The 12,756-nt window shown below is 34.0% G+C and overlaps 1 protein-coding gene across 1 annotated transcript in view; it reads left to right on the plus strand.

Annotated features, from left to right (window-relative positions):
• The window catches only part of nxph1.S (neurexophilin 1 S homeolog), a 187,410-nt gene that overhangs the window by 172,319 nt on the left and 2,335 nt on the right, over window positions 1-12,756 (plus strand). The gene's annotated exons all lie outside the window — the stretch shown is intronic.

Here is a 12,756-nt window from a genome sequence, read left to right on the forward strand (position 1 = left end):
TGATTGCCAAGTAATTTATTAAAACATCCAAATATAAAAAGTGGAACGAATTATGAATACTAGTACAAACATCTAGAAATCATTGTGCAATTACAAAATGAAAAGCTTGAAAACCTCTAAAAGCCCAAATTATGAATTAAAGAAAGATTTTACTATTGGAGAAGGACAAATAACATTGCGGGTCATTTATAAAGTTCGCTCAGCGCATATTTTTCACAAATGATTGTATTGCGCATGTTTTTTCCTGAACGCTAATATATTGCACTGCTCTGCCTGTCTTTACGGTCTTCGCGAATTTGCAGTGTGAATACATTTTCGTAAATGTCACGCAAATGAGACGGGAGTTTGTGCGAGCGCAACAAATGTGCGAGGTTGTTGTGCGTGAAAATAGCGTTGACAGTAACTTAAATTCACAGTTTGCAAAACTGTTTTGCGAATATTTTATCCACCAAGAAAGTTGTGGTGTAATTGAGTCACAGAGTGTAGCATAAATATTTGCAATTTGCGAATTGTGACATATTTAAAAAGCTCCTATATACATTCGCATTGTGAAAAAAGTCCACAATTCTGTTTGCACCCTCCTATTCAGCTTTATAAATATAACCATGCGCAAGGCAAATATATTCACTTTGCGAACAAATCTGCCCTGCGCGAAGTTTATAAATGACCCCCAATGACTTCTACATGACCTCAGCAACTTTTGAATAGCAAAGTTTTCTATTAGTGTTTTTTGTGGTTTTAATGCTGATTACGCTAAACCATTAATGGTTTAGCATAATCAATAGAATCCAAGATTTTTAGTGCTAAAAAATCTAATTTGTGGAAAAGAAAAATAATGTGAATGTTAGTAAATGGGAAACCAGGGCCAGGAACAAGATACAACAAACAAAAATGCACCAAAAAAGATTAAGGGGGTTATTTGCTAAAACTTGACTTTTTCTCACTCAGTTTAAAAAAAAAAAATGACCAAACTCCTAACACAAATGCCCTTCATTTACTAATAATTTTTTTGAAAATATTGGTGCACAAAAATGAGCATTAATTCAAATTGTGTCACTTTTTCTAATTGATGCTCTGAAAAAGTTTTGAGCTGTCACCCAAAAAACTTGAATCATTTGGATTGTTGAAAGAAGACCAGCACAAACAGCCTGAAACTACCCAGAAACCTGAAGGCAAAAAACACATTCCAATTGTTAAAGGGACAATCTGCCATTGACTTCTGCAGAACTTCGACATGTTTAGCGGGAGTATTTTGGATTTGAATTTTTAGCAGCTTTGGAGCATAAATTTTGAAAAAAAATCAAGGTTTTTTCTTTTAAAAATTCAAATGTTTTCCACTTTAAAACGCAGCCATAGAAGGGCTTCATAAATTGGCCCCTAAATGATTTGTCTCATATTGTAATGGTTATTGTGTTTTAGGCAAGGGTCTGAAGTATGCCTAAAATGCACCAAGAAATGCAAACTCTTTAAATAAATTAATCAATAAGTCTATAAATCTGGCAGAAAAATTAGAGGTTTATTTTTTAAAGGTTGGTTTATGGTTTTAGAAGTTTTGGAAACCACGACTAAACTCACAAACTCTAAAATCACAATTGTCACTGAATTTAATAAAAGTTCAGTTTATAAAAAATATGAATAAAAAAAAAAACACTGAGGGGCCGATTCACTAAGGGTCGAATATCGAGGGTTAATTAACCCTCGATATTCGACTAGGAAATAAAATCCTTCGACTTCGAATATCGAAGTCGAAGGATTTAGCGCAGATAGTTTGATCGAACGATCGAAGGATAATTCCTTAGATCGAATGATAAAATCCTTCGAATCGAACGATTCAAAGGATTTTAATCCAACGATCAAAGGAATATCCTTCGATCAAAAGAAGTTAGCCAAGCCTATGGGGACCTTCCCCATAGGCTAACATTGACTTCGGTAGCTTTTAGATGGCGAACTAGGGGGTCGAACGATTTTTTACTATGAATCCTTCGATTCAAAGTCGTAGTCGAAGGTCGAAGTAGCCCATTTGATGGTCGAAGTATCCCAAAAAAAACTTCGAAATTCAATGTTTTTTACCTTCGAATCCTTCACTCGATGTTAGTGAATTGGCCCCAAATACAAAAAAAATAGGAATACCTCTTAAAATTCCCATGAATTGTCCCTTTTCCCCAGAGCAGCACTACCTGCTCCAATGTACCTCTCCTTTAGGATATAGGCTGTAACGCACATGTGGCAGGCTCACAAGAAACCCCTGTCCTCACACTGGGGACACACAAGGGTTGCACCTGGCATCCAACAGCTGAACAGAAGAGAGGAAGCACTTGTCTGATCCCCCACACATACTTTTGATAAAAAAAAAATAAGTCACATTTACTCCTGTCAATACAAATGCAAATTTATTATACAATTTTAAGGTGTCCCTTAGAAGAAAGATGTGGGATTGTTAGGTAGAAATTACTGGGACAAATGGTTGAACTTTTTGGACATGTCCTTTTTACTATTTCATGTATCGATATAGTAATATGATCTTAAGCCCATCTATGGCACAAAGGTCTGTAAAATTACAAAATTAATACTTTAGAATCAGCTATGCTCCAATTTAGTTGTGTATTGTCAGGATAAAATGAGATAACCCTTTCAGGTTTCTTCTTGGTCAAATGTTTAACTACTTTAAGATCAATAATAAAAAGAGATTAACATATCACTGAACTTAACACCCATTTTCAAAGTGTTTTAATAAAATAAAAGGAAAAATAGAAAAAATAAATGTCTGAGCATGTTGATCATTGGATATCTTCCATAACAGAATGTATGGAAATTTAACATATCCAAATATCTAAATACCTTACGGTTAGTGATGGGCGAATTTATTCGCCAGCCGCGAATTTTTTTTTCGAAAAAAGGGATGCTCGCGTAAAAACGGGCGCGGGCATCAAAAACGGGCGCCGGCGTCGAAAAAACGGGTGCCGGCGTCAAAAACGAGACGCCGGCGACGTTTCGCAAATTTGTCCATCACTACTTATGGTGCTCAGAAATATGGACAAAATATACATTTTTAAGGAGATTTTCACATTGGTGCCTATTTATTAAGCCTCAAATGTTCGTGTTTTTAAGGGAAAAAACTAAATTTTTATTATTCTCCAAAGTTGCTAAAAATGCAATTCCTAAAAATACTTTGGCTAAAACCTGTCGAAGTCATGTAAAAGACAATGGCAGATGTCCCTTTAATAATTAGGAGTTGTTTTTTGCCTTCATGATTTTTCAGGGTTTTGGGTTATTTGAGGTTTTGATTCCATTTTTCGCACAATTTCGTCAAGACTTTTCCCACATTTACAATTTTTGCTCGGATTCTTTTTAGTAAATTAAGCAAAATAATTGAGTAAAATAATGAGAAAAATTTGAGTTTTAATAAATACCCCCTATATGTTTAGCTCCCTTTCACAGTATCTTGACATACACAGATCCCATTTTCACATGTCTTCACATAAGGTTGCATCCTCCTTTTTAGTGTAGTAATATTTTGAGGTACTCTGGGTATGACAGAACATCTCTTGACAGGACAATGGGGTATGAGTTTTTTAATGCATTTTAAAATTAGATATCCTGTATATAATATAGCATAATTGTATATATAGATAAAGGCCTGCTTTAGTTTTCTTGATGAATGCAGTGGTTGATTCTTCCACAAAACATTGTGTACACAAAAAATTAGAAAAAGAAAATAGAGCATACCTCTTGCTCATTTATTATAATATTGAGATAATTTAAACTGTTAAAGTGAATAGCAAATTAATCAAGTTACAGAAATACACCTATACCTGCTGTATTAATGTGCATTTGTCAATCTTCTTGCCTGTTTATCATTGTTCATCTAACTGCTCTTATCATGCATTTTGAAAAAGTTTCGTAACATTTCCAACAGGTCCAATTTTATTAAATTTATTAAGCTTTTCCTGACATGATGAAGTCGCTTTTTCGTGAATTTTCTATTTGCCCACACAGGTTTTTAGGTCAGAAAGTGACCATTTTTTTCATGGCAGGAATCTTGTTTCTGAACAGAATTCTTATAGGAAATTGATAAAGTGTTGGACAAAAACTGAGCGCTGCATTGGCTTGTAGTGATGGGCGAATTTGCGCCGTTTCGCCGAAAAATTCTCGAATTTCGCGAAATGGCGAAAAATTCGCGAAACAGCGCCGAAACGGCCGCGAATTTTCGCGGGCGTTTCACGAATTTTTTCGCGGGCGTTTAGCGAATTTATTCGCTGGCGGCGAATCGCGCAAATTCGCCGCGAATTCGCGCCTGGCGAATAAATTTGCCCATCACTATTGGCTTGCCTTACAGAAAGTTTACTGGCAACTTTACAAGTTGAAAATACTTCCACTGTATTATTCTGCATTGCTAAATAAAAGATTCTTAAATGTGAAACTGTTTCTATTTCTATCATTTCCATCATTACTGCTCGAAAAATGGAGATTCTTTTGTAAATCTGCTCCATAACATTTTATTGCAATTATTTTGCAAAATTTAACTATAAATTGGTTCAAAAGGTTCCATGGATGTGCCACACAGTGCAATTCAAATTTACATTTTCGTGATACATATTAAGATTATCGGGGTAAAGCCAATGTATGAGGAGTGTGCTCCACAATAAGAAGTTACACTATTGGCTTTGAAGTCCTAAATCATGTCTGGTTGATTTGACATCTGGATATTCTTGTCTACTGTAAATGTGGAGTGATGTCATAATACAATTTTAAAGCCCTAAGCTGAACAAATGTGATGAAAGTTTGTAACATACCAAACCACTTTGCTAATTTCTTGGAGTATTTTTTATATACAAGATATTGTTTGTTGTACTTGACTTGTCCATAGACAAGTCACAAATACAAATGTATTACATTTAACTAAATTATTTTAGCTAATCAATTTTGTGAATAGACCTGTTGAAATGCGATATGTATTTTTTACAATTGTGTCCCTGTTAGTAGGAATTTATAGCCAAGCTCCTATTAAATTATTATTTGTAGATATGTAACTGTTACATTGGGAATAATATTTAAACATATTACCAAGAATATATACATATATAAGTGTCAGAGGCAACTCTGTTAACTTGCTTGTATTTTAGAACAATATTTTAAATAAAGCTTAGTGACAGCCGGTATAGAGCTTGCAGTAAATATTACAGAGCTTTAAATCTTAATTCCAGTGATTTTCTGTGTCCTGGCTTTAAAGCTGAAAGTTTACTGCTACCAGCAAAACCCTAGGGTATTATTCCGGCTGTACCACATCAATCAAGTTATCAATTATTCCCCTGATTCCTTGTAAATCCTTTTCCATAAGTTCAAACAGATACCGATGAATATCTGCTCTCAGAATTAAATTGAGTTTTATTGCTGTGGGACTTTGCACTGTAAGTGGTTACATTTTTCCTGTACAATTGTTCAGCTACCATCTTCATTGTGCTCACTCGGCTGACAGCAGGGCTGTGCGATGAAGTGGCAAATATGTGAAAGTCACACCGACAAAGGTTAATAAGCAGAATTCAAAACAGAGGAATTATTTCAGTCATTGGCACTTGGGAAATTTTGCAAGACTTTGACAATAATGGATTAAAGGCTGGGTTTTATTTATGTATTTATGTTTTAAATTAAACACAAATGTTCCATTTTTTATAGAATAGAATCCAAGGATACAAACATTAGTGTTAATAGTGTTAAACAAGCCAAGTGGTGCAAGCAAGAACCTGCTTTGCATCTAAATAAATTTGATGACTATACCTACTGTACCTATTTGCTATTATTACATTACTGTTGCATCTTTGTTTATAACTGTGGTGTAGAGCATCCCCAAACAGTTTATTAAAATATAGTTATTTCATTTTTAAAGTGTCAGGGCATACTTTATATAAGGCAGTCCAAACCCTTCACAAGTTTCTATATGTTGTATGAACAGCTGAAAAGAATGAATGTAATTCCCCTTAAAGGACCAGCATTTTTTTTTAAATTTGTTAGTATGCTATGAAAAATAGACACCAACACATATTAAACTTTAAAGTCGCTAAGTCTTTATTAAGAAATTATCTACCAAAACTTCTCTTGCACTCCTCTTTAGAAAAGGCGATCCAGTGATCCATCATGCGGCCCTCGATTACTCCTCCCTGCCTTCCTTATAGGAGATAGACAGGGAGAAGAAATTGAGCGCCGCACGATGGATCGTCGCCCTGTCGCCGTTTCTGAAGAGGAGCACAAACAGAGTTTCGGTAAGTTATTTCTTAATAAATACTTACCGATTTTAAAGTTTAATATGTGTTGGCGTAGCATACTAACAATTTTTTTTTTAGAAAATTTTTGCTGCTACTGGTCCTTTAATTATGTTTTGTGCTTTGCGAAAAATAAAATATAGAACCTAACCCTACCTATTTCTGGAGTTTGTTGTTGGACGTTGTTTGTAGTCTTTATAAAATATATTTGAGAATCTGAAACTAACTATAAATAAGTAAAGAAAGAAACACAAAGGCTAGAGCCAAAAATATGGAGACTGGCTGGATTCTTCATGTACTGGTTTAACCATTGGTTTAATAGTGAAATGCAGGGAACTCTAGTTTAACAGAACGTGAATGGCTGTAGGTTGCATGTCTCTGTTGGAAAAGTAAAATAATATATGATTTGTATTTTACAAAGTAGGTTTTGTAGACCTTTGGTGATGGGGGGCAATGTAGAGGTTTGGAAAGAAATACATTTAGAGCTGGAAGAGTTGTAAGAGATTTTATGGCATATCACAGTATTTAGTTATATAATTGCAACTAGTTTGCTTAAAAAGCCCGAAAAAAATATTCATAGTGCTTTTCCCTCTTTATGAACATTTTTTTATTTTCACCTTATTTAAAGTATAGTAACATAAAGTTAATCTAGTACATCCAGTATGGACAACAGTTTTTTTTGTCAATAAATGCAATTTTTCTATAAGAGAAAGAATTTTTATTTTACAGTACCAGGAATCAGTGACGGGCCAATTTGGCCAATTTGGCTTCGCTGCAAAATTTGCGAATTTCCCACGAAATTCAAAAAACTGCAAAAAATGAACAAAATGTGAATCTTGATGCCTGAGTCAATTCTGATGCTTGCGTCAAAGTTGACTCCGGCATTAAAGTCGATATTTAATTAGTTATTTAATTCATGAACAATAATAACTTTTAGCGGTAAACCAGGATATCCAAGACATGCATAATATAACAATATGGCAGAACATGTTCCGCACCTACTACCTGGTAATATACGTATAAAAGGCATAAAGAACACAAATGAAAACAGAAGTTAAAAAAACGCAAGTTTAAAAAAGATACAAAATACAACTGAGTTGTTTCCCTATCATTACATAAACTGTGTAATGATAAGACTTTATGATACTTTGACTAACAATCTTGTTGCTTCCTGAGGCTAATGTCTGCTAATAACAGTCTGTACAATACAAAGCCATACTTAGACGTGTCAACATTAAATTCAGATAGCTGACTTTGAATCACTCTGTTTCTTTCCAAACAATACCTACAGTTAATTGACTAAAGTGTTTTTTTGCTGGGCACAGAAATCTTGCAGAGTTTTGTAACAAAGCTCTCAAAATAAGGTCACAAGGAAAAAAATATATAAAAAATATAAGAGGTTTTGATGGCAAGTAGAAGAAAAAGGAAATATTTAAATTCAAAGTGAAACTTAAACCATTTTGTTAGCATTAAAATATTTGTATGGATATTTTAAAGCCCCATCATTGATTTTATTCCACAACCTCTACTATTAACTGTATGTCTACTTTCATTTTTTTGCCTATTTGAGTGATATTTTACTATTTTTGTGTCTGCGTCTGTTTTATAGTGCCCACCACTATTTTACTCACCACATTTTTTATTTATTATTTATCATATTTTAATGAACCTCTCTAGTAAAGCTTTTAAGCTTCAAGTGGCACCACAATTGAACACAAAAAGTGTCCATCCTGGCCCCCAAAAGAGTACTTACTTACAGAGATCCAAATTAGTTGGAACATAGTGGAACTAGATCTCAAAAGACATATAGAGGAATATTTACTAAAACTCAACTTTTACTCCCTATATTAAAAAAAACAAATTTAAGAAACACCCAAACCCGAATCCCCTTACATAACTTCTCTAAAGAAGCAATTAAAAAGTCGTAACAAAATTGAGTATCAATTTGAATCGTGAAAATTTTTCTGATTGTTGCTCCAAAAACCTCAACTTTATCAAATTGGTGCCTCAAAAACCAGTGCAAACTGTCTGAAACTGTCAAGAATCCTGAATGTAAAAAATATGTTCTAATTGTTAAAAGGACCATCTGCCATTGACTTCTACATGATTTTGACAGGTTGCAGCTGGAGTAAGTTCGGATTCAAATATTTAGCAGTTCAGAGCATAATAAATCTCTAAAAATTCTAGTTTTTTTCCTCTAAAAATTCATGTTTTTCCCCTTTAAAAACTTGACCAGAAAATGTTAAGGTTTAATAAATAGGCCCCAAACTCTAGAGGGAGTTTAAAACACAGCATAGTATCTGTGATGGTTATCATTCATTCAGGTCATTGTATATCTATTGTAATAAGTAAAATCAACTGGACTTACAGGAGGTATATCTTTGCAAGTCTTAACTGAATTAACAGAAAAAGTGAATTTTCTGCAATGAACTATGACTGTATAATTTCTAATATAAAATACAAATAGACTTTCACAATCCTTTTAGTGGTGCTATTTGGAAAAGAACAAATACATTTAGCAGGTCAGAGAGAATTGAATTGATGCGAGATAATACAATTTACCTTCCAATACTATAAATATATAATATTTATATTGTAAATGATTTTCAGTATTGTTGATTTGAAGCTTAGCACTAATTATCACTTCAAACTTTTGTTCAAAACATATTTGTACTATACTTCAGTACAGAAATTACAACATCTAAAAAGCTGTTACTTATCAAATATTTCGTAAATTACATTTTTTATTGAGATGTTTAATTGTAAAGAAAATGGGGTTTGTGGCTCAATTAAAACTGTTAAAATCATCCACAGCTTTATTTAGATGAATGTCTGTTTCAATCTTGCTGAAACACAATTTTCAATTCAATTATAATAAATCACTGTAAAGTAAAAGCTACACAATGGCTTGTGGAAGAAACTAGACGATACAGCATTGTGTGGGTTGTGTTAATCCTCTTTTCTAAATGTATTGTTGAGCCCTGCTTTATGATAAGGCTCAGGTATAAGTTCTTAAATTACAATTAAAACACAATTATTCTATTATTCTAAATAGGAATTAGCTGGATAAACTATTAGCTACTATAAGCAAAAAAAAAAAATATATATATATATCAATCATTTAAAATAACCACAGAATTTTTCAGAACAAATATGAATGATTTCATTGTTCATTGTTTAAGGATAAAACAAAGGTAGTCCATTATCAGTATAATATTCATAACATAATTTTTCAACAAAAGGCGCTGGCAAACAGTATGTTACATCATCATGCATTCACTTTTTCACACTTAGGTAGTTTAATCAGACACAGAAGTAACCATTTCAGCACAAAACATAAATCATAAAAATAACTCCTGCCCAGTGGGCACTACCTTCACATGATTTCTGAGTTCCCTCACTAAACTGGGCCCCTTGTGGACTACCACAAAACCAGATAAGTTGGGGTCATCCCTGTAGTCACAGTACTCCTTTGGGAAATCACTCAGCTACCTGGCTTCCCTTGCTTTGCTCAAATAGACTCTTGATCACAGTCACAATAACAGTCACAGGTCCTCTGTGGCAGGAAGCACCCCAGCCCCTATGGGAGTTCTTAGCATAGATTGGTATCCTTCCTGATATGCCCTGCTCAGAGGACAGCCTTCCTGTAGAAAGTGGGTGCCAATATGCTAGCTGGACCTGAGGAATATAGTGTCTGGCTTGCCTGTTCCTTCCAGAATCCTATAGGTTCCAGGATCTGGATCTGGCAACTAAGTCTTTCTCTGTTTGTTAACACTTTTCCTGGGGCTTACCTCTAATTACTAAAATTTATGGAAAAGCACATCTTTTTTCCACCTCTGTGGTCTCTCTAGAAGATTTTTTTTACATATAATAATGTAACAATGTATGTCTTTTCAGCTCATTTAGCTACCTCACCATGAAATTACAGACATGGTTCAATGGAAAATGTAAAAACTGTATACATAAAAGCCCCAGTTCTCCCCCACTATTTAACAAAACAGATCCAGGCAGTTAAATGTATGCATTCTCCAGTTGGACCTGCTTAAACCAGATGCATCCATAACACATGCAAATGTAATCAGAACTGTTGTGGTGTTCAGCTAATCTAAATGTTACATTAGCTGTTCACCAATGAATACACAAATGAGATGTGCACTAAAGAGGATTTCTTTTGGCATGGCTGCAGTGAAGCATGCTAAGTACTGTTAAGAACCTAGAAACAATGCAACTTATTTTCAGCTTCCTAAAAGGTCTGATAAGTAGAATAAAATCCTTAGTAAAGTAGTTTAAACTCTCCTTTAATTGCTCTGTTCAGATGAGAGAAAGAAATTCTTCGAATTGGTGTTTAAAATCTCAGACATAGTTTCTTTGTTAGAAAACCCGGCAGCTCAGATTTCATATAATTTATGGGATGAGCGCAGTCTTCTATTCTTCTATTATGGCTCTTGACATCTCTGTTGCTGAGGATGTTTACATGTGTAATCCTGCAAGCTGTTTACTTTAATTTAAATTCCTTTCATTTAAGTGATGATTTGAACACTGAAAATTTAGTCCGGCCATCGGTGGTCATTTATGTATAATTTATACTGTAAAATGAACAGTCATTTAAAGAAGTATGATACTGAGGACAATTATAGTCCCTAAAACATGACAGTAATTGCGGAGGGATCATTATTTTCATAACTAAGATGTGAAGCCCCCAGACTAAAATTTGCTTCTGGCTAAGCAAAACATCTGAATGCAGGATTACTTCAAAGCTAGTGGAATGGTTTGTTTAGATATGTTGGTGATGAATTGGATACAAATAAACCCAGACTGCAGTTCACAACAATGTGCTTGGCATTCATTCCAATGAAAGCATATAATTAAGATATCATTTTAAAGAAAAAGTACAAAATTATGTATGGGCTAAACTAGAAACAAATGTTTTTAAAGAAATACGAGAGTCTTCACTGATAAGATTTTTTTTATCTTCAAAAAAGTGTTGGCAAGTAAGAAAGTGGTTTACAGTAACTTACTTTAATGCAAACAAATTATTTTGCAAACAAGGGTTACAGCTTAAAATATAGGATCTGAGGGCTCTGCTCACAAGACTTTACAGGCAAAAGGTACCTCTGCAAATATCACAATTATTAGGGGAAAGTAAAACAACCTAGAATTGCTCATTCTTATGCCTAAAAATATTGTACCATGACAGTGAATATCTATGCCTTGTAAATAGTCTATAGTAATCTTTCTTTTCTTGATCAGTCGTCTATATTTTCTTAGAGGCGCGGTACTTTACAACCTAATTGTGCTCGTGGCTGTTGTAGCTGCTAACTAAGCATAATCAAGTTCTGATCTGCCCATACAAAGGCTTGCTCTTTGCCTATTAAACACTGGGATTGATCTTTGCTTTTATAGTGTCTTCAGTGTATTTGGAATAATGAAGTTGGGTAATACTGGAATATATTCCCTCTGGCCCAGCCTGACAAAACTAGCTTCTCAGTCTCTAAGCAATCAGCCAATAGTCCATCAACAACCACAGAGCAGGCAGTCATTGGCTGAAACAAGACAAGCTGTTACCTGGGCTTACACAAACTTGCCTGTCCTTAACTTAATTAACCCCTTTTAGCCATCCTTCCCATGTCCAATGAGTGATTACCCTCATTACCATTCTCATTGATCACTTTTCTTTTTGGATACTGTTTCTTAAAAACAGTCCACTCTTTCCTATGGTGCATTTAAACATAGCATAATCAACAACAAAAATAATAACCATATCCATGATAATCCTCTTTCACTATAAACACAATATGCATTTGAAATTTGTTTTATTATGAGTTATGTGCCCATAAGGATAGAGCCACATATGCATGCTGTATGCACATACTACAGTACTATGTAACTATGCTGCAGTAAATATTTATATTGTTTTAGAATATAGCTGCTTTATGTTTGATAACTGCAAATATATGTGTATATTGCTGGTGATTGGTGAATAATATTTAACAAAAATAAATGTGTTTGCACCTTATCAATAATTAAATAATGTAATCAATCCCAAATATCAACAGCTACACCAAATCTTTCTTGCTAGGGGCTCTCTGGTTTTGGCTGCTAAAATCAGGAACAGTTCATGCCACAGTCAAATGAAGCCAATTTAAATCTAGACAAGCAGGCGAACAAGTAAAGTTCCATGTTTAATTAATACAGGTTTTAGGGAAGAATTGTTAGCACAAATAATTGCTGTTTGTAAAAAAAATAGGATTTATTTACACCAAGAGCCTGTCGATTTTAAACTTTCAGTGGTGAAATCTTCAAAGTCTATACACTGCAGAAACTATAAGTATCACCTTATGTTATAATCAGTATTACACTAAGGATGAGCAGACTTTTTATTATTATTATTCCACGTATATACAACCTATATTTATCTTACCAATTAGAATTTGTCAAATTGTAAGTCTAATTATACTTGCTTCTCATTGAATCCTCTTCTGCTAAACGGTTATATGAT

This window comes from Xenopus laevis, chromosome 6S, assembly GCF_017654675.1.
Source record: "Xenopus laevis strain J_2021 chromosome 6S, Xenopus_laevis_v10.1, whole genome shotgun sequence".
In the NCBI taxonomy this organism is placed as follows: Eukaryota; Metazoa; Chordata; class Amphibia; order Anura; family Pipidae; genus Xenopus; species Xenopus laevis.